The sequence below is a fragment of the Sylvia atricapilla genome, chromosome 6 (assembly GCF_009819655.1).
Source record: "Sylvia atricapilla isolate bSylAtr1 chromosome 6, bSylAtr1.pri, whole genome shotgun sequence".
Classification (NCBI taxonomy): domain Eukaryota; kingdom Metazoa; phylum Chordata; class Aves; order Passeriformes; family Sylviidae; genus Sylvia; species Sylvia atricapilla.
In genome coordinates, this window is record NC_089145.1 from 53933434 (window position 1) to 53956818 (window position 23385).

The following is a 23385-nucleotide window of genomic DNA, read 5'->3' on the forward strand; positions in this document are numbered from 1 at the left end:
ACATTGTTTAAAGAACTCTTTAAACAACAGAAATACCTCAGAGATATTCGAGCCCAAGGCACCCAGGTTCTTCTGATTTAGCAGAGAAGCATGGTGTTTTCTGTGTAAATGGGAATAGGTAACAAATACCATGTAGCATGCACAGTTTCCAAATGCTTGGAATTTGGTTTGAGAGGCAAATGTGACAAGTATTCACTTTCTTTTTGCCAACTGACCCAAACACAATCCCCAGATCTTTGCACCCGCCAAGTTGCAGAGGTTTTCTTTTATTTGAGAATTTGCTCTTAAATCTAGGGGACTCCTTTCTAAGAGAAAAAAATTGTCTTCTATCCAGACTTGTCAGATACCACTTCTGTATAATACAGACCAACATTCAGCATCTGTAATTACTGCTGCCATTCCCCCAAATGAAACAGGAAACTTAATAGAAACTTTAGAAAAACAAGTAAAACACCACTCAGGTGAGCTCCATCAACAATTAAACATGATTCTAGTCCTCATTTCCTGAGACAGTCATGTTTCAGGCATTGGCCTGAACCTGACATACATTATGTATTTTTACTACATCCAATGCTTAGCACAATAAACCTGGGCTTTGTGTTTGACTCCGATTTCCTTCAGTAATACCTACTCAGAAGCCCAGAACAGATATTCCAGGAAGACTGTGCTGTCATGGACACTGTAGACTCCTATTTCAACAGTTATTTTGCATGGACAGTGTAGATATCTATTTCAATGGTTATTTTAAAGCCATACAGCTATTCTGCAAAGGCTCCTGAAGAAAAAGAGCCACACAGTCTTTGCTTGTGCTTGAATATCTACTGTACATATCACAAAAGTGACCCTGAAGGCTGATAATGATACATCATCAGACTGCAGGTGATAAAGTTTGCCTTGGAAGATGGACTTTCAGCTACTTTTCAAAAATCGATGAGTATAGGTATTGTGAGTAAGGCATTTGGCAGGATCTAAAGCCCATATTAACAATTCTCAGTTATCACATGGATAGTGACCAAAAAAAAAGCTATAAATTTCTTCTCTGCCCCTCTTCTCCAGCCCCATGCTGAGGCAAAAGCTGATCATTATCCTATTGATTCTGGCCAGCGATGGTGTAGAGTAAATCACAAAATCAGATAACCTTGTTTTCCAGCCTTTGTAAACTAATTATGTCTATTAATCACAGAGACCTCACAACCTGTCCCTCACACTAAAAGAATTTCTGCAGCAGAAACATCTTCCATTTTCTTTCCAATTTTGTATTGCCTTGCTAAGGGAAAATACACTTCATTATCTTTTCTCAGCAGGTTAATGAGATGAGTGAATCTATTGCTAAGATTAATTAAGAAACTCATGAAAAAGTTCCAAAAGTATCAAAAATCAAAGTAGTCACCCTTTTTTAGCAACAACTCCCTAGAATCCACTGGAAAATATAAGATATAGAAAGAACAATCATTAATTTAATCTCTGATTCACACTAAATGAAGGATCATCATGGGCATGCTTCATATTTTTCTCAATTGTTATATAAGTTGATAAACCTTATTTCCCACGTGACAAATTCTGCTACAGAAAAGATTTTGTTTCAAAGCAAGTTCAAGCACTTTTATTTTGTGTACAAAATTTGCACAGGATGCTAATCAGAGAGATCAGAAGCTTTGGCAATAAAAGACACTCTTACAGATTCACTGCACTGCCTCAAGCAGATTCAATATCAGGCAGACATGGTAAAAGTGCAGTCTTTACTTGATTAAAGTTGACATACATGGACCAAATCCTGCAATGGACAGAACAGGAATCTCTTAATGACAGAACTTAATCTCTTAAGTGATGTTCAGTGGTGCACTTGGCTGTGACGTGGGACCAACCATGGAAGAGGAGTTTATGAGGTGACAGAAGAATAAAGGATACAGAACACAGAGTAGAACATGAGAAATATGAAGTCATTTAAAAAGACAAAGCAATGTAATTAGTTTGGGATTTTCCATTCATTCAGGTGGGGTTTTTTTTCCCAATTAAAATGTTCTTTTTTGCTAAATTTCAGTTGGATAACTTTTGCAAAAATGAACAAGAGGAAGACAAAGAAAGGAGAGACAAAAAGGAGAGGACAGGACAGGACAAGCTGGACAGCGGGGCAAGGCATGGAAAGGGAAATATGTTTGGAGAAGAATTTCTCTGTACATGTGTCCCAAGGTTTATCAGAAATGTAGGAATCTGTACTTCAGCATCCTCAGGCAAGCTCCTTTCTTTCTCCTTAGGAAAGTGCCAAAAGGTAAAATTCAGCCTGATCATCTGTTTCAGTTATGCTGCCAAGGTACAATTTGAACCTCTCAGGTATATAGGGATAAAACAGGTGACCCTTTAGAAAATTTTCCAGCATTTCTTTCTGTGTAGATTTCAGGATTCGTAATTTTAGAAGTCCCTTTACATAGCTGCAATGGCAGTTATCTATTAATATAACACACACATTTCTGTCTTTTTTAATTTCGCCCTAAAAATAGACAAGATTATAGTGCACTATCAGAACTTTCAAAGATTTCATGTGTTTATCTCACTCATGTATTTTTTACGTTTTTCATTCAGTCCGTGAATGTGTGTCCTAAGGAGAACAAAGCAGTCTTACTCCTTGGCTTCATTATACTAAAAGTCCCTTTTGCCTTTTTAAGTGTCAGTAAAGAATATCTTGATTTTTGCGTTCTGCATCCAGAAATATTTCAATTGAAGTGAAACACAACAGTATTTTTCCAGAAGTCATTGGAGCTCTTACCAAAGTCTAACAGGGCATCATGCAATATAAATATATTTATTTTACAACCATGAAGGCAGTGAAGGTTATTGTGGTTTTTTTCTAATATACTCAGAAGACTTATTCAAAAAGCCCAAGCCAAGGCTTTTAAAACAGCAATGGAAGTTTTTTTGCCTAGCAGTATCATTTGCAAGAATATAAACATAAACTTGGAAATAAGTTAGTGCACCATATGTCAAATGAAGGCTTGCAATTAAAATTTGGGTTGTGCATTTTACATACATTCTTATTTTAATAGAAATTTCAGCAGACTGATAAAAGAAAGCCAGAGTGTTTTCTTTGTGTCTAGTGATTTATTGCAAGTTCAAATAAACAAGAAAATTTGACAACATTTAGAATTTGCTACACTATCCATGCTTTCATATGTTAAAGATTTTCATTAACTATGGCTCTTATATTAAACTGTCACCATTTATTTAAATTGACCACATAATATATTTGTGCAAAACCAGTATCAATGAACTCATGCTTGGACTGTGCTTAGTATGCTGAGGTGTTGATCCACAATTTTCTCAGGCCTCATACAATCATAAAGAAATAATACTTTACATCATATCCTATACTCAACACCACTGAAAAAATAATCACTCAGGTAATTTAGAGGCTCTTACAAATAGCCTTGTATAAATACAAACTTTTATCTAACAAATAATATAAAATGCAGTAAAATACAATAAAATAAAGGAGCAACTATATATTTTTCTTTCCTATTTTAGAACAAGACTAGGATCCTTAAAATATTTTCATGGCAAAGAAAAAGAACCAGGTCAGAATGAAAGGTAGGCCATGTGAAATCTTGGATCTGCCTTGTATATCCTGGTGCCAAATCTAAGGGGTATATGACCAAAAGATGTATCTATGTTAAGAAGAATTGGTTGTCAGAGGAGGAATGAGGAGCCATCTGTTGCAGCTTGCAGACTGTGTGATCAACAGGTTGTATGTAATTAATTCCCAAGAGAATGGAAATAAACTTAGAGAAATCACACCAAACTGGAGTCTTGAGGTGAACACAAGTGCACCTGTAGGTCTCTTTAGTATTTCACTGCAGGGCAGTAGCACATCAATAATCATCCTACCTTTAAAGTAACTTTAAAATGTATTTTTCAAAGGAGAGGAGCTCTTCAGGAGAAACTCTTTTTAAAATCCTATGCTCAACAAAGCCTCTCTCAAGGCTATCGAAGGAAAAGTGTGGAAATATGCAAACCTTATTGGGTTTGGCAGTTTGCTTGTGTTAGCAACCAATAACATACTATACATTAATTAATGGTACATTAATGTCTTTACCTGAATTACTTGAAATACAGGATTGAAAAATATCTGTCTCCACTCAGATGTAAAGATAAAGTTATGTTCTTAAGGGAGCGTATTATAATGAAATAACCATTGGGTTGGATGGTTGACCTTGTGGTCAGATCTCTTGCACTGTGTATCTTATTCTACTTCTCCATAAAACAAAAGCTTCAGTAAGGCATCTTACTGCAGCTGGGAGAGAAAAATCTATAGGACAATACATTATTTCTTATTGAAACAAAAGCTGTTTTTTAAAGTTGAATCCTGAAATGAACCAATGCCCGTGCTTGATGGTTTTGAACAGTTGGCTTTTAGGATTTGGGTTTGCTATATGATGGGGGTGTTATTTTACCATGGAGCAGCAAGAATCACAACCTTCCACATATTTTCTTTCCTAGAGACAAGAAAATATCAGATTTACAGGATTCTGCAGCAGGAATCATATTATTAGCCTTTAATAACCCTTTGTTTCACAGCTCCATTAATACTGTATCTGGAGCATTGTCTTACAAACGTGTCTGAAGTTCTTGTTGGTTGCTAAAATATTTTCAGTTTGCTGAGGAAAAGCACTGAGGGACAGCTGGGCAGAGCAGAGGCATGTGTGCAAAGAACAATTTATACATAATCTCTTCTCTGTAAATAGACAGTTCTTCATCATCACACTGAAAATGCATACCTTGGGAGACATTGACTGCACTTGGAGCTACTGTGGAGAACAGGTACCAAATTATTTCCCCTTCTGCATCCCGCACCCACAGTAATGGACAAGAAACCTGACATTCCAACTTAACGATGTGATAAAAGGAAGAGTTTTGTGAAAGACAAAGGGACCAAGACCAAGGGAAAGAAACTCCAAGCCAAACCAAAACAAAGCAAATGAACAAAACAAACAAAAATCAGGAAGACTTGGGACCTGGCAGTAATGAGAAAGGCAAGTCAGTTAACAGTCACAAGACATGGCATACAAAATAAGGAGCCAGGTAGAGCAGGACATTCTGGACAGAAGGCAAGAAATAGTGTCTGTAATTTACTAATGATGCTCATTACCTCCAACCTGTACTGGGAAATTTTCTTCCTGAATATAAAGCACCTAGTTCCAGTGTGACGATCACCCGGCAATGAATTGATCCAAATTAGTCTATAAAAGTGTTGGTAGCAGAGCAACTGTCAGCTGTCCCACTACAAAGCCAGCTTCCTGAATGTGAAATCTCATTAGTTCAAAGACTTAATATAGGTTAAAAAAAAATGAAATTTAGAAATCTGATCATTATGATGTAGTGATGCTGGATGTTTGAAAGGAGTATTATTCCCTCCAGTATACTAGCATCTCCCTATACTGTGGTCCTACAGAATGCTATTCAGATAGGTTTTAGTGGCTTAAATAACTTTTGCTGGTCTAAATGTCAATAGAACTTTTGAGAAGAGCAAGAGCATTAATTCAGCCTCTCAGTTAATGCCCAGCTCGATTACTATAATGTCCTCTTGTCTCAAATTAGTTCAAACTGCTATTTTTCATTGTCACGAACTGTTGCACACATTTGTGTTGTTATAAATTGCTATAGAGGTAGCTGAGTTTCAGTAGTGCAGTATCAGCAGCCAAATTTCATAGAGCTGCCACCAGGATGCACACATGCTTTCAGTACAGCTGGGCTACAGCATTCCATCAAAACCAGCCACAGTGTCCTAGGCACACACGTGGAACAGGAGTTACAGACCCCCATCTCAGATCCTAATGAAATTGTGAATTCCCTAATTTCCTTGTGAAACACACAAAAATACCAATTTGGATAAGAATCAGGATTACTAAGAATTAGATTAGAGAGGTTTGAAAGATGGGGTTTTTTTCTGCTGATGTTTCATTCCACGTTACAGATCCACAGCACAAGATTTACAAGGAAAACTGCCTTAAATCATCTGGCATTTACCATGTACAGAAGCTTGTTGTTCTTACTTTTGAAGTGCTGTAATGCAAGGTGATTTATGCAGTCTTGCACCTTGGAGAAAGTCTATTCCCCAGCTAATGACAACATGATTCTGCCCCATAGTAATTCTGAGATTATTTCAAGTTGTTTACTCCTGTGTGAGAACTTGAGATTTTAATGCTGTTAAGGATTAGGAAGGGAAGGAAAATTACTCTTTCAGATGATGGAAAATCTGGTGTCGTTCAGCTAAAAGTGAATTCTGTCATGTAAAAAATAACAGAAGATGAAGGTTTGTTCTTTTATAGCTGACACAGCTTCCTAGAGAAAACACAGAATCCTTCACAGAGAGGGAACCTTAAAGACGAAGGTAATAGCTGCTAAATTAATTTTAGCCTAGGATCATATCACTTTGTCTACAAGCTTAGACAGATTGGTGTATCAGCAGACAGTGAATCCCAGACAACTTAACCTCAGGGGAAACTGTTGGACTCATATCAGTCAAGTCTCATACTTTTTATGGCCAATCCCAAAAGGGCTTCCTAAAAGATCCACAGCACAAGTGAAAAGTGAGGTAACAGAGAACTAGTGATACAAGAACTCATTAAATAATTTCCTTGTTGAATTCAAATTATTTTTTTGTTGTGTAAATTTGTTAATTCTTTAGGCACCGTGGTGAATAATTGCCCTAATAAGATGCATTTCATACATGTGAATATCAGCTAAATTCAGTGTTTGCATTTCAGTATTCTCTGTCTTTACTCTCTCAAGAAGAACAACATGCCTGCTCTCCTCGTGTGCCAAAAGATAGGCGGGGTTATAACGGGGAATAATTGATATTAACATCAGCTACACAGTTGACACTGGCTCACCAGAGGGATAACTGTTCTAATATACTCATGGTTTCTATTCTTTTTATTTAATTTATTTAGGCTTTTTTTCTCTCTAGCAGGAGAAATTGTTTGTCTGAAACTCCTCAAAACTCTTGGGTTTTTATTCTTTCTTGAAAAAAATGGCAATTCCTTGTTAATTAAATTATACAGAATCACAGACTATGCTGAGGAGGAGACCCACAAGGATCATCAAAAACAATTCTTTAGTGAATGGCCCATGCATGGATTAAACCCACAAGCTTGTTGTTATTTACACCATTCTCTAACCAACTGAGCTAATCCCAGGTTGTGCTCATTATATCAAATCACTTTGTTTATTTGGCTCCTACTCCAAGCCCAGACACAGCTAGTGTTTTAGTATGCCCCAACATGTTTGTTGTAATCATGGTGGAATTAATTCCTTCTTTCTACAGAAACATTCTGTATAAAACATACACTATATCAAATGCCTCTGTCTCTTTGAAATAAAAGTATGGTGCAACTATGAGTTGTTTCCAGGAATAGGATAACCTCCATCTACAAAATAAAAGAAGGAGTTTCCTGAAGGAGATGGGCCTTCTCTTGAGATAAGATTACTAATGACCCAGTGATCATCACCTGATTGGAATCTTATCTACAATCTGACCAGTGGACGTGTGGATGCCAAGTTCCCAAAAATCTAATCAGAAGTATCAGCTCTGCCCAGAATCCCATTCATCAGACCAGCAGAGGGAAAGAAAAGAAATATTAATTTGAAAACACCCGCAGAGTGGACAATGAAATGAGGCAACTTTTTGCCTCAAGCAAGAAAAACTGTATAAAACTGGACTGTGTGAGGGCAGGACTGTGAACGGGGAGGAGTACAGCTTGCAGTCGCACCTGAGGTTCACCCAGCATTGATCCCAGGGTCCATGCTATCCGACTGATTTTGGTTTTTTTCATAAAATTCCATTTCACAAAATTCTATTAATAAATTGGCATTTTTTAATGAAATTGGACTCGTTATTTATAACAATGTTCACAGACAGACACGTATTTGGAGGTCAGGTGGGCTGACAAACACACCAGGAGGGTGTCCACTGGAGACTGACCATCAGCAATACCACAGCCCTCAGTGTCCACATCGACTCTGCTCCAGGGCACAACAGCAAAACTGTCTCACCCTACACATGAGTAATGCTCTTTCCACACCTTTCAGGTGGTAGCTCAAGGAGCTTCAGTATATTTCACACAGGAATACATTTTTTTATGTTCTCACTTGTCATATTTCAGATGGCATTCTGACAATGTGGTGCCAGCAGTTTGACTACTGAGCACATGCTGAATTCTGCACACCATGTCTCCAGCTGGAATCAAGGGTCGTTGGCAGGTGACACCACAGATGAAATCTGGTTCTCTATACCTAGTCCTGCAATTGATGGGAAGTTTCATGTCAACACTAATCTCACTTCACTAAATGTGTTTATTTTGTAATGCCAGCTTCTTTTAACGAATTTCTTTAACTACTTATTATGCCCCATTTATGGCTGTGATGCACACTGTGATGAGGGATGAAATGCTGTTGCTGCATGGAAAAGGGATCATTACCATTTTAATCTAACAGGAGTAGTCCAGGGTCATTTGGATTTTACAGATGTAGAGATTTGAACAGTCTCATGTGGTGAAATTTAATGTAGAAATAACTATCTCTGTCTTCTGGAGCCAGTTTCCAGAGGATCTTGTGACATCAGCAAGGGCCTTTTTTGTAATCATAGTGAGAAGATATTAATTCACGCTGTTTGCACATTGTCAGCTACTGAAAAATTAGTATATGCCTGTCAAATATAACATCAAACATGTTAATAAATTCAGATACATTAAATATATATTTGATGTATACAACTTTATGTGAAAAGTAGAAAGTGAGAGTCTTTATTCATCTTATAATACATGACTGCTAAAGAGGTAAGAAAGAAAGATGTGGAAATTAGTGTTAAAAAGAAGAGATGGTACTATGAGCAGTAAGAGACTGTTTATATATTACAGAACTCCAAGATCATTAGAATAGCTGCAGAGCAGAAGTATCTCAAATAACTTCAGTACCATTAAAAGATAGCTAAATGCAGTCTGAGCCTGAAATAATTTAATTCATTTAAATGGATTTTTGATTTCTAAATTTCTAGCCTTTGTATATGAGGAATAGCTAGTGGCTGGTTCTAGTTGCAGTTCAAAAGGAGAGAGCATTAAGCAGAATTTTCCTCTAGTTCTCACCACTGTGTGTGAAGGACAGCTCAGTACCAGTCTTTAAACTCTCTGGGCTCTGGGAAGATTTTCAGCTGAAGCAACTTGGTATTTTGCCAATGACTGTAATGAAGCTATTCTGATATCTACCAGATGACAATTTGGCTCAGAAAAATCAAAGTCGGTGAAAGTCTCAGCACTTTCCTGAAGGAGCTGAGAAACCATGACTGGCAGGTTCAAGCTGGCATAGTGAGGGCTGCAGGCTGCACAGCTTTGATGGATGACTTCAGTTTCACTCTAAGTGACACATATCCAAATTATTTGGTGGGCAAAGGCAGTTTTGTCTAAATACTCAAATGATCACTCTGACTTACATCCAATTGCTTGCAGGGGTTTCTGCCTAAATACCACTCAGACTTCTTTTCTTTGCTTCCCCATGCTCCTTGAAAGCCATCATTGAGCCCCAAAGGGAAATATTCTTAGCAGATACTTAAAGATGCTCTTTGTAAGTACAAATTTCTCATACTGTTATTTAGTGTGGAGAAGAAAGGCCATTTCCCCTGTTCTTTGCAGTGAATTAGCTGTAGGGAGGCAGTCAAGAAAGCCATTTGCAAAAGACCCTTTTGCTTTTCTCCATGCTTGAAGGACTTGGCTTTTCTATTTTTTTAAGTGAGGAAGCAGATTTCTACCCATGGTGAATATAGCAGGAACTCTACATTTTCCAAGTGCATAATGCTTAAGCACATAATCTTCTTATGCACATTAGCTTTTAGTGTCTTGACTGTTCCATTAAATGCAAGTGCTGTTACAAGAACAATCTTTGTATCAATTGGTTACATAATTCAGTGAACAGACCAATCTGAGGCACAAAGACTTACTGATGAATAACCAAAATCACCAAAGGAGGCAGTTTTGTTTATCTGCAAACTCCTTCAAGAATAATACAGCTAATAAATGAGAATAAAAATGATGTCTGAAAAGGAGTTTGAGGGGTGAAAAGAGCTATTGTTGGTTTTACTTAAAAAGTTCCCTGAGAAATTCACTGTCCACTGAAAAATCAAAGCATGTACATGTGACAGGCTGGGTCCTGCATGGTCAGCAGCCTGGCTCCAGGACTCAGTTGCATCAGAGAACACAGAGGTAGAGGTGTGAGCTAACTCTGGCAAGTAAAGCAATGTGGTGCCAGCAGTTTGACTACTGTAGACAGGACTCAGTCTCTCCCTGCAAACATGCAAGGGTGGCAGCTCACTCAGACCTGGCTTGGGTACTTAGGGAAAAATATTTGTCTGTGAGATTTACCAAGAGATTCACATCTGTACTCAGTTAAGGTCAGAGTCTTATTTTTTGTGCCCTGAAGTGTGGAATTCGAACTGAAATGAAAGCAAGGTAGGTTTAAAATATTTTTAAATATCTATGATTTTTTTTGAAAGATCCTATTTCAATGAATAATATTTCAAATATTGTGATAGTGCAGTCTAATAGTCAATATAAATAAGAAGAAACACTCAGAAAAGGACAGAGAATTACATTTATCAAGTTTTTAAGAAAGTGCTTACAAGTCAGCGTTTAAAATGGGGAAATTCAGTACTTCTATTATATGCACAAATCCCATATAATTTGCACCCCGTATCATATGTTACCCACATATCAGATACGTCTGGGCAGAGTGGCCAACTGAGGTTCAGAATCTCTTTACAATTAGACCCTCACAAAGCTTGATGGCTGCCAGACAGTTCCTCATTTACAGAAGAAATACAGATTATGACTCACTAGAAAGTATGATGAACAAAAGGCATGTAAGTGTGCCAGGTAAGATGAAACTATTGCAGCAAGCCCCAGCTAAAAGGATAGAAGTCTTGAAGGGATCCCAAGAATCAGCTGTCCATAACCCCAGAACACACTTCCATTCTTCCTGTAACAAAATACAAGATTATAGCAAAAGTTCAAAGCTACAACCATGCCACGAGGAGAAAATACAAATACTGTTTGTATGAAAACAGTCCTCAGTGGTGTGTTAACCCTGAACATACAAATACAATTTATCAGCCAATCAGCAGATAATTATGCTGAAGAGATTATCAAGGTCTCTCATTTTTGATTATTGCTAAATGTGTCCAGTGTCTAGAGCCTTAAAACAAATCAAGAGCTTAGTTAAATATCCTGTGAAGCAAAGGAGTTCCTTCCTTGCCTCTGGCAGGCAATATAACCCTATGTTACCATTTCAGTCCTTTTGCATTCCTTATTTATCCACACCAAAGCTATCACCAGCTGTGCTTCATTTTCCGACTGTAAAGTGGACTTCAGCTGTAATAACTTCAACTGTAGACTGTAGAAAAAGTAATTGAAGACTGAACTTTATGTTCTTTCCTTCGATAGTTTTAACTATGGTGATTTGTCCCAATTTAATTTGTGTTTACTGCAAATTGGACTCCGCTCAGGTTAATTTTTGTTCACTGTGGTTTTCTTTGGTCTAGACACAATATGAGTCTTTGGCAATAAACCTTCTAAGCTCTACTTCTTTATGTGGTTGGGAAGTTTACGTCATCTACAAGGGCTTAATAACACATCCATCATAATAAAGTCGAAGAAAATGTAAAATGAATATTTATCTTTTCATGATGTTGATGCCACTCTACCATCAACATCATGAAAAGATTAACATTAAATACCATAAAAAGAAAGTAATTTTTCCTGACAAAAAAATTATTATTTAGCATACCTGTTTGTTTGCCAAAAAGAGGGATTTTTGGAACTTGGCCTGAGAAGAAATTACCAGAAATTGAAGGGTATTTTATGTCTTGCTCTTTTGTTCCCAGCCTACTCTGTGTTTGCAGCCGGGGTTTTTTTGTGAAGTTACAGGCAAGAGTTTCTCCTGTCTTGGGGTGCTGTACATTGCAATGGTGTCGCTGGGGCCAGGTGACAGGGTGAGGGTGGCAGATGGAATGCAAAGAGGACGCCCAGCAGGCTCAGGAGCATCAGGAGCCTCCTAAGACCAGAGGGCAGGTGAAGTAACCAGGAAAAGAGAACTCTCTCACAACTCAGGATTTATCACAGCTAGGAAGCTACTGAAAACACGTGAAGCACATCAAGACCAAAAACGAAAGGGTCCAAATGGCAATGACACAGACAGGAGGGGAAAGACTGAACCTCACATCCTTAATTTAAGTCTGTCGCAGTTTCTAGGTAGACATGAGGGGTTTTTTCTTATTCTTGCAAGAATCACTGTGCTCTAGTTCATTACTTTTTGTTCTATCAAAATGTAGACTGAAACTCTGATTTTATTTTTCTGCTGTTCTCAAATTAAGGAAAACACTCACTTCAGAGTTCTTACTGAGATGAGATCCCGTTGCGCAACTCAATATATATTTTGTCAAAGAGGATGGACAAAACAAAGCAAAACTTTCAAACAGGTGACCTCATTAAAGCACAGATCAGTGTGCAGACACCAAAAATAAACTGGTTTACATGTCTAAGGTGTTCTTGCTCTAAAAAGATCTCAAAGGAATTTCAAATTTTATCTGTGATAGTCACCCACTTAATTAAAATGCCAGGTGCATGATGCTTGGGAATGAACACGGAGCTGAATAACACTGAATACAGTGAGTTGAACCTAGGTAATATTTATCTCCATCAGTCCAGAAAGCAACAGCTGAGAACAAATGGAACATCTTTGCTGCTTTCCTGCTCCCATTACCGTTTCTCCATGTAACTCTGGCTTCTATCAACAACAGTCTCCTAGAGATTCCAAAGTTGTGAATTGCAGTTTTCTTTCAAGCCTCACATTTCTTTTATACAGAGGACTCTATTATTTTAAATATCAATATTTGCATTTTAAAAGGCTTGTTTATTTGTCTGACTGAAAAAAATGGATAAAAAAAGAAGACCTGGAGAAACGGAATGTAAACATTGTGACTATATTGTGCTGGGAAAACTCATGTAATACTTTATTTTCACACATATCTTGTTAAAAGATCTGGAAGGATGACATGAGGGAGATATTGTGTGTAGTAACAATATCTACTTACAAAATATTGAAGTACACAGTATACAAATATGCTGTTGGGAATGTTAAGAAACAATCTTTGAACTATTTCCCTTTGTTAAACTTTATTAATATCACACTGCTCTCATGACCATTCTAGGCAGGATTTGCTAATACTTTTAGAAAAAGATAGTTATGAAAATTGAAGGTAAAATAAGCAGGTAAAACTTACGACATTAATTAAAGAAAAAAAAATGAAGTGCCATAGGAGAAAGATTGTAGTAGCAGGATTTTTCTATGAGCAGAAAAGTCAAAATTATAAACAATTTAGAATGTCAAAATAAATGTCTGTGTCTATTCAATTAATTGTCTTTGAAAGGTGGTCTATCTAACAAACCATAAAAAATCTAAAACTCATCAGAAGCACCATAATTGTAATGAATACTGTATCAAAACCAAAACTGGAACATATGCTGTATATAGACTGAAACCAAACTAAACAAATGACCAGTGAAGTAGGAGACATTGGTGTTATATTCAGAAGCATGAAATAAAATTTACAAAAATCATACAATTTTACCTTGCTTTTAAGAGTATTATTTAAATACAGTTAGGTCATGCAAAGGACATATGGATATATTATTACTGATATTACATTCAGATTCCTTGCTATTAATTAGTTCTGCAGAAATGAAAAAAGTTGTTTTATTTACATAATAATTATTCCTCAGTCAGTCACAAAATCGCTTTAATAAGAAAGAAAATAAGCATCTTGGTTTTTAAAAGGGGCAATTAAACATTTTGAATAGCACCAATTCATAAAATCTTAAGGCTTCCTTCTTCCTATATTTTTGCATGGTTAATTCAATTCTATAGCTACTAAAACTAGATACATTCTACAGCTACAACAAAAACTAGCCTTCTGAAATGTCCAGAATAGAAATCAAAAATTAATTTAAATCAATAAAAAATGCATGGGGATCATGAAAAATAAATCAAATATTATCTTTTAGATGGAAAAATATTTCAGTGGCTCATACATACTGTACTGCCAGTATTTCCAGAGTGTACTCCCAACCTTGTTGCAGACTAAAATGTAACCCAGGTCACCTTATCGTCCCTATCCAAAAACACGTGACTCCTCTAAGCTATCTGCCAAACCTCCCAGTACTTTAAACAAAGGTACTTGTAGCAGCTGATTCATCTCTTCCTTGTAGCAGCTGATTCATCCCTTCCCAAAATAGAATGATCTGCCCTCGGAAGACAACTATTAACTATAGAGGACATTCAGGCGATTACTGTTGGGAGGTGTGAAATCCATAGTCATGGCATAAGTTATTCAGCTCCTCTGTGCTTTAATTTTCTGTCACTGGAAGGGATTAATAGCATTCCTTGTTTTTCAATAATCTCTTGTCCAAGCAGAAAAACAAATGAACAAGAACAAACAAACAAGCAAAAAGAATTGAAAACCTGCAAGGAGATTAGAGCTGTTCGTTTTATCATTTTGACATTGAACATGGCTTCAACTTAATTTACAAGTGAATCCTTGTATATAATATGCTATAAATATACTAAAATACATTTTCCCAGAACTTGTAGTACCCATTTAGAAGTTGGGAGGGAAAAGACTGTTCTTGCTCCTCTTCTTCTGTTGTCTAAATAGCTTCTGTCACTTTTCTTTGCCTATAACAGAATTGCAGGTAGTCAGTTATGGGCCACCTGTCAGGCATTAATTAGAAGTTTTGGCACTTGAATCAAACACATCTTAAGAGCTAAAATAGACAGGAAGCTAAAAATGGTGCAAAAGTTAAAGTAGACTCAGAGAAAATTTTGTGCATATTTCTGGAATTAGAAGACATTCCTTCAGAGCTTTAAAAAAATGGGAAAACTTTATTTACTCTCTACACAGATATATTTTCCCAAGGGATCAGGTTAGTAAAAGGATCCTAACTGCTCTCTCAGTTCTGAATTCTGAATATTGAACTCAATAGAGACTTTGACAAGGTGATATTCAGACCTATAGTCTCAAGTTCAAGAGGAAAAAAAAAATTCTTCTCCTGATTTATCTATAGCAATACAATCCTATCCAAACTGTTTTGGATAAGACTGATTTGGTATTTTGCTTGGAAAGAATGGAATTCAGAAGAGAACATTTTAATGCTGGTCTATGTCTTTAAAGGTAAATAGGATGGTCATGCTGTCCACAAAACTATTGTCCAATTTACCCATATCCTGTGGTCCATTTGTGCCTGTATTCTATCAGCTTTAGGTAATGCCTGGGCCGATATTGAGTTCTCAGTAACTTCAGCAGTAGAGCAAAATTGCACAATCAAAACAAACCAGAAATATTCAGAGATGGAGTTTACTGGTGTAGTGGCCATATATGACCACAGTCTCTGCTTTGAGTACCAAATATATTTCTCCTACATACATTCCCAACATCTCTTATTGCTGAGGTCTAAGGATCCTCATTGTCACCAGCTAACATGATTACACAGCTTTTTCCTGGTGTGTACTAAACACTGGTGTTGTTCTGACTTCATACTGACCTACGTACTGACCTAATATTCTGTTAGGTGCATAATTAGAAAAAAAATCAATAAAAGGAAAATAAATGAACACAAATAAATTATATATCTATATTGTACAAAAAAAAATCAACTTAATCTGTAGCAGGTAGCTTGTCTCATCTTTGGATCATCATAGACACAAATAAACACACTTCTTGCTCTTGACATTCCAGCAAATGGGACTTAGGGTTGCAGGTTAGAATCAGGAATTAAGATCCAATTGTGTAGAAGTACTAAAAGAAGACTAGTACATTGATGGTGAGGAATCTACAATCCAAGCCTGAAAACCAAAAAATTCATCTCAGAGCACATGCTTTGGGTGTGACTAAGATGTCTTGATTTTAGTAAAGAACCATCTGATTTTTAACAATCATATCACTTTTGAAGAGGTAGAGATCTCCAGATCAACATCATGCTCTTCTTCCCTAAAAAAATGTATGAATGGCTTCTTACACCACAAAGGGCCGACCTGACAATAAAAAAGAAAACTTGTATAATTTTGTATGACAAATAATTACATTTTTTCAGGTTTTTTACCTCGAGTGTATGGACCTAAAAGCACAGCCAAGCGTTCAGGTGAACACATAACCTTCAGGCTCAGATACCTTTGTAATACACACACAATACCTGAGATGTCAAGCTCTTAAGCTGAAGTGATTTGACAAATACAGAAAGGAGGAAAGGGGAAAATGTGAGACACCTGGGTGAAATTAAGGAAGTCTGGGCTTAGAGCATTGAATTGCAATGCTTCTTGTGTGCTGTTCAACATTTTCCTGTGCTAAAAGGCCACCCTAGATTTATAGCATATGAGGGTGTTTATAGTATAGACTATAAACTGCTCTCTGAAATATTTGGCACAAATGTATTTCCAAAGATGAAAAATGGCTTACAACCACAAAGAAATTTAGGCATTTGAGGTCATTGCTTTTACATACCTCAGAGTATCCTTGGCTTTAACTAAGCATGGACTTGTGAGTAACATCTGAGAGAAAATGTATTATATTTTAACTATAAAAATTGATTTCTACTAGTTTATTCTCTCTTCTTTATTTCCATTTTAATTTTCTAAAAATAAAAAGAGAAGCTTTGTAATATTCTACTTTCTGTTTTTAGTTCCTGTAAATCAAAGTCTATAGAGGCCTAAAAAACAGAGGAATTTCTCATGCTTGTCCTGGAAACAATTAAGAATTTGAAATAAGACTGTCTAATTTAAGCACAGTTCAACTGAAGAGTTTTTCAAAGACTGTTAAATGATGGTTCTGTTAGGTCCATCATAGATCCATCACTTGGCAAATACTTCACCTAGAGTAAGATGTATTCTGGGTGGGACAGAGCTATGCAGCTTGAAATGAAGAAGATGATTATGGTGATGTTACATCACTAAAGAACTGTACTTAAAACATCAACTCGTTTTCATGCAGGCTCTGTATTTGGGAGGATTGTTTTAATTACATAAATGCAGATAACATGCAGCAAAAAACCAGAATAGCAATGAAAATCTTTTTAGAACTTTTCATCACAGATTTCCTGGAAGTACTCAGTGAGCTTGAAGTCTGGTCTAGATCTTCAGGTTGCTCCCTGCAAGCAGAAGCCTCAAGGATAAAATGCAGCAAGTACTTAAAAGGCCCAGGAGAGTACTGGAGTCTAGAACAGAAGATAAAACACACAAGCCAGGGGGCCAGGCTAGGTAGCTGCTGCCCTGGGAATTTATGCACAGCACAGGATTTAACATCTGGCTGCTGTGGAGATCCCATGGGCTGCCATCATAGGTCCTCAGTGTCCTTCTCGCAGCTTTTAAAAACAGTCCAGGTTAACCTACTAAAATGAGCAGATTCTTTCCTGTCTATGCATCAGCCATGTGTTTTTATTTAATTTTGCAGTACTGTGGCTAGGCTGGTTTTTCTATTAATATATTCATTAGGAAGAAAAAAAAAAAAAAAAAGTAAAATAAGAGGGCAATGGGAGTTCTTACTAAGAATTTTGAACAACCACCACTTTGTCAGATTCTAACAGATGCCATATTATCCCCAGTAGCAATCTGGTGACTCTGTTCACCATTGTAGCACACCAGAAAACACCCTTGTTAATCAGACTAACCAAATTAATGCAGTTCTGTTATGACTTGCTGTGGCTGGATTTTTTTTTTTTCAAAATACACTGTGTATATTCATTAAATACAAAGAAAAAGCCCGCATGAATATTAAAGTTATGTCATTAAGGAGGAGAGGAGGATTAACATAGCAAAACCACTGCAGTAAAAATTTTATAGACCATTTTAAAATTACATGTTCTTTCATATTTAGAGTTGTCCAGAAGGTATATGAAATACGAGACTCATAGATATTAATATTGTTTATAACACTCCTTAAGTAGATTATAATTTCTCATGGCTGCTGTGCTGGTGTAAAGTACTGCTGACATAATTTTTAGGTAAAACTATATCCAAAGATTTTAAAACATCAGAAGGCTGATCTTGGGACAGACAAATACTGACCCTGAAAGAAGCTTAGGATGTATCCTTTCCCTTACATATGATTATCAAAAGAATTTTGTCTACAAATTTATCCTCACAACACATTTATTGATCCTGGGGATTGTGGGTCAGAGAGGGTCAGATTTGTCAACCTGTACACCAGAGCTAATCCAATTAATTCTGCCCCTAATGGTGCTTGTTGGCCAAAATCAAAGTTTCATTCTGACAGAATGTGGTATCTATGAATGCACCATTGCTAACCCTAAACACAGAAGCCAATATCAGCTGGTGCAGATCAGAGTTCACTCCAAATTATGTAAAAAGGTTACATTTCATAAAGATCTGCAGGCCAGTTGAGAATGATCAGTTCATCTATTTCTGCATTTTCCGTCATTTCTCCAAAGTTTTATCTTTGTTCTTTTTTAGCATGATGGATTTCAGATTCATGATCAAAAGTCATTTGGAGAAGGTGGATTATTTTCCTTGATAAAGATATGCTGCTGTCATGAGATCTGAATATAGAAGATATCAAATGAATATTCTATCAAGGCATTTGTAGTCTCAAGCATAAGCACAAAGATATATAAAACTCACTCATATGACCATCAAACCAATAAAAACATTTTCCAGTGCACTTTTCCCACTGGCATTCACCCTCTCTAGGCTTTCTCCTGAGCAATATCTGCCCAAGCTACTCATGGTGATGCTTAATCTGCAGCCTTGTGTTATCCTGTCTCCTGCCTACAGGCACACTAAACTTTTCAGAGCAGTAGCTGTCTGTCCGTATCAGATGCTACATTTTATTTTCAGCACAGAGTGTTTTAGCTGAGAAAAGAGATGGTGTATTTCCTATGAAGTTACTGAGAGGAGCAGGCTTACACTGCCCAGTTTATTGACCACCCAGCTTCATTTAGTGTGACCCACGCCAACAACAAAATAGTCACTTTTCCAAATACTGATGTGATATCTCTTTAGCTGCCTGTCAGCATCAATAAGAATGCCAAAGCAGTATGACCCTTCACCCTGAGAAATCTTACAGAGGAGGTATTAACCTCCTGGAGACACAAACCTGAATTGTAGAATACATTACGCAATAGTGCAGGGGGGAGCATAGTGTCTAATCCCTGGTAAAATGAAAACGCCATCTATAAGAAAAATGCTTTTGTTTTCTATATGTAATATGAAATTCTCAATTCATTAATATTTATCTAGGCATTTGAAATTTTGTCTCGATTTCCATTGACTACAGTCCATATGATTTCACGATAACTCCATCACAATTTCTGTACTATGGATCAATATTTTATTCAATTTGTTAAGTACAGTATTCATTTCTACTCATGTGGAATCTTATGTGTAGTCTCTGCTCTTGTCTGTCTGCTAGCACAGGAACACTGTTGGAAATCAATGATGTAATCAACCTTTTGTTTTTCCTTATGTCTGTAAAAGTTGAGACTTTAGCTTAAACCCAAATGTTAGACGACTGAATCAGAGTAAGGGAGGAGAAGGAAGGAATTCCCAATCTGAAATAAGATCTAGATGAAATACAAAAATGGCATTTTTATTTCTTAATTACTTCAAATTAATAGTCTTGATAGCCAGAGGAGATTTTAACTGGCATTAGTAAAGCACTTAGAAGCAATTGCCCAATGTGTCCTGTAACAGACCATTTTACTACTTAGCTAAAAATGGATTCCCATTTGAGTTTTGATGGGTTTATTCCTACTACTAAAAATCACTGCTGCATTAAAAACACTCCAAGTATAGTGATTCATGTACTATTTTTGTTTCCTTTGGCCTAATTGCATATCCCAGAAATATCCTGTCCATTTTGATTGAAATGTGTGATTCCATACAAAGTTTTATTCTGACATAATTAGTCAAAATGCATTTCAGTTTGCAGAAACAATCTGCCAGTGCCTAACTGTGGAGGTATATTGCTCAAGTTATGGAAACCAGGAGAGGCCCATACATGGCATAATGAATTCAGACAGGACACTTTAGAGACTTGGTGTGTGGACGATTAGCAGAGCAGATGTTAAATGAATATTTTTAAATTACGTTTCCTAATTTGTAAAAATAATTTTTTCCCTGGTCTTCAGCATGACAAACAAAACATTCATGAAGTTGGAATCAGAAAATTCTCCTTGTTGCATGATTTCTGCCATTGTTCAATTACCTGGCCCCACAGGCTTTAATTGCCTGGCTGCTGAGTTTTAGCCAAGATTATATAAAGATTTTAGGTAACAACAATTTAAGCTTTCAGATGACTAATAAACATACTAAAATACATGGTTTAAAATATTATCTTCAAAAAATCCTAAAATGAATATCATGCTTATGGGAATGGTCATTAAAAAATAAGAAACAGGTACCTGATGTTATTTATCCTCTATCCCTGCCTTACCAAGACAATCATCTCCAGGCTCGGGGATGCTGGGACATACCCCTGCATTTTCCAGAATGAAAAATTTATTTTGTAATCAGGCAATAAGCATTTTCAGAAGAGGATAGATGGGGTGGCACAAGCCTGTCATGGAGTCATAATTTCAGTCAGTTGCTGAAAAGCATTTATTCAGACAAAAAGGCCTCATCATATAACCCATCTCTCTTTGTGCTGTCCTTTTTCTAAGCCCACTCCTGGGATGAACAAAAGGAGACACTGGGTAGAAGCCCTCTTGACAGAATCTTCCTGTGTAACTCTATCACTTATGGACTAAAATGGCAAAAGGAAAGGTGTGTGAAATGTTGGGACAGTCACAGAGTCTTCCCAGGTCACTTGCTGTTCCTGAGCAACAGCAAGAGTTTATGAGTTTATGTTTTTGATGGGAGTTGCTATAGTCAGATGTGGAAACACACTTTCAAAAGCAAATGATTTTTTTTTTTTAAATAATTGAACATACAAAAGCAAAACGTAGGAAGTTTAGATTTATTGTCTTCCAATTTGTTCTCCTGGTGAATTTATAACCCAGATAATAAAATATACTGACCTTGCAGGAAAGCAAGAACTTTGTGTTAGTCAAAATTCTACCCATTCATAAGAAATAGAAACAATTAAGGAACATTCTGAAATGCACAGTAGGCTATTGGCTTGTGTTTTTCATGGATACTTTGTTTTGTTCCTAATGTTTGATGGATACCAAAAGGAAATGGGAGGGATGGTCCATAAGAGGTTAGAACAAACTTTAAACCTCAAGCTGTGGTTGAGCTTTTTTAAGGTTTAGAAGATGTTGACATAGTACTGCAAAATTGGGGATTAAAAGTCTCCTCTAAATGGGCTCCATTTTGGAAAGAGGATGTAATGGCCTTTTTCATTACTACAGCATATATTGTTTTTTATCTGGATATGAAAACTTCAAAAAGAGTGAAGTGAGCCCAGTAGTATTTTTAAACAATCCAAAGATGATTTTAAAGGCTGGAGTGGAATTATAAATCAAAGGAATAAAAATTAGATGCAGCAGAAATTAGGCTAAAATGGGAACTGATAGGATGAGAAAAGGATGGACCATGCCAGCCATTATTGTTGTTGTTTCTTTTTTTTTTGTTCAGTTGGTTTTGAGTGGGGTTTTTCAGCTTTTTGTTTGGATTTGGGTTTTTGGTTTTGTTTTTTTGTTTTTTGTTTGGGTTTGTGGGTTTGTGGGTTTTTTGGGTTTTGTTTGGGTTTTGTGGTGTTTTCAGTGGTGGCGGTGGTTTTGTTTGTTTGTTTGTGGGGTTTTGTTTTGGTTTTTTGGTTGGTTTGGTTGATTTGGTTGGGGGGTTTTGTTATTATTATCTTTTTTTTTTCTAAAATTAGAAGATAGAAGAACTGAAAACTGAAACAGATTCCTGGAGGATCCTATGACAACGAAAAGACGCTTTCTTGTTTCACTGCACAGTCTTTGGACTCACAAGCCTTAAGGAACTCAATGAGTTACTGAAGACCCCTATGAACCTTCAATAGATTATAACACTGAAACACATCCTGAGTTGTCTTCCTTTTTCTATTTTTTTAACACAGTCTAGACGACAACATGGAATAGGACAAACCCACAAAAACATGAAAGCCCACTTCAGCTTAAAAAAGTCACTGAAGAACACACATCCAAACTGAGTGAGGTGTTCTACACCGGAGAAGGTTTGGACCTACTGTGCTTAGAATACTTTGGTGATCTCTTCGTATCCAATAAATTCAACATGTTGAATGACACACAAAAGTTGTTTCCCACTGTAAGCTGCCTTACACCAGTAAGTTGATGGATGTATGATCCATGCAGACATCTGACATCTACAGGTGTGACATCAGGGCTAGAACTACTGTGTGCTAAGTACACATCTAGATATCCTAAACCAATGTTAAAAAATACTCCAAATTATTTTAGACAGCAGTTCATGATAGTGAAAGAGAATATGCCCAGAGCTATTGAGTTTGTTTCTCTCCCTGTTTTGTCAGAAGCTATAAAGCATTCTTATATTCAGATGTCCGAAAAAGAAATAAGCTTCTGGTTTCTACAGAGAAAGATTCCAAGTAAAAAAAGGACTTGATTTGAACACCTCTGTCTAGGAAAACTCTCTAAGATTCTTTGATCAATTTTTTTTTTATAGAAAGGGTATATATTTGTGTTAGATTCTTAACAGAGGGAATTGAACTGCATTACGGCAGTTCCAGGGATAACCAGGTTTTTTTGTGATACACATGCACCAATTATATAAAAATTGAATTTGCTCTAGCACTTTCCCAATTAATTTTTCTTTTTCTAAGATGTGGAATTACAGAAAACAAACTCCAATATAATTTCAGACAACTCAACAGAATTTTTTCTTTATCCTTCTTATCTTTTCATAGAGGTTTTCAAATTAAAATGCGTATCAGGCAGTATTTCAAAAATAATATCACTTCTCCTACTCTTTATATAATTTTTACTGTACTCAGACTAGCACAAGATATTTCTTAACAAAGTTCATAAACACACTTACCAGCTTTAAGTAACTAAATTTTGCTCTGCATTTACAAATTCCCTATATAAAGCACACAAGTCTGTACCATGATGTGATTTTACACTTCACTAGAACTTCAGTTCCACAGACTGAAGAAAGCAAGGGCTGGAGCTCTGGTTTGGATCTTTCTCCAGTGAGAAAAACTATCCCACCGAGAATCAACAGGACAGTGCCAATTTCCTACTTGACTTGAATGAATTCAGCTTCTTCTTAAAAACTTCTGCTTCCTATAAAGGAATTCTATTAATGGTCTCACTTACTAAAACCTGACCAAATTAGGGT

The 23385-nt window shown here is 36.5% G+C and overlaps 2 long non-coding RNA genes across 2 annotated transcripts in view; both read right to left on the minus strand.

Moving 5' to 3' along the window:
• The window catches only part of LOC136363235 (uncharacterized), a 295276-nt gene that overhangs the window by 24172 nt on the left and 247719 nt on the right, over positions 1-23385 (minus strand). The window lies entirely within an intron of this gene.
• Positions 10354-14750, minus strand: LOC136363234 (uncharacterized). Its single transcript, XR_010743942.1, has 3 exons — positions 14689-14750; positions 10875-11012; positions 10354-10474 (listed from the first exon to the last, which is right to left on the minus strand). It is a non-coding gene; the product is annotated as an uncharacterized lncRNA (long non-coding RNA).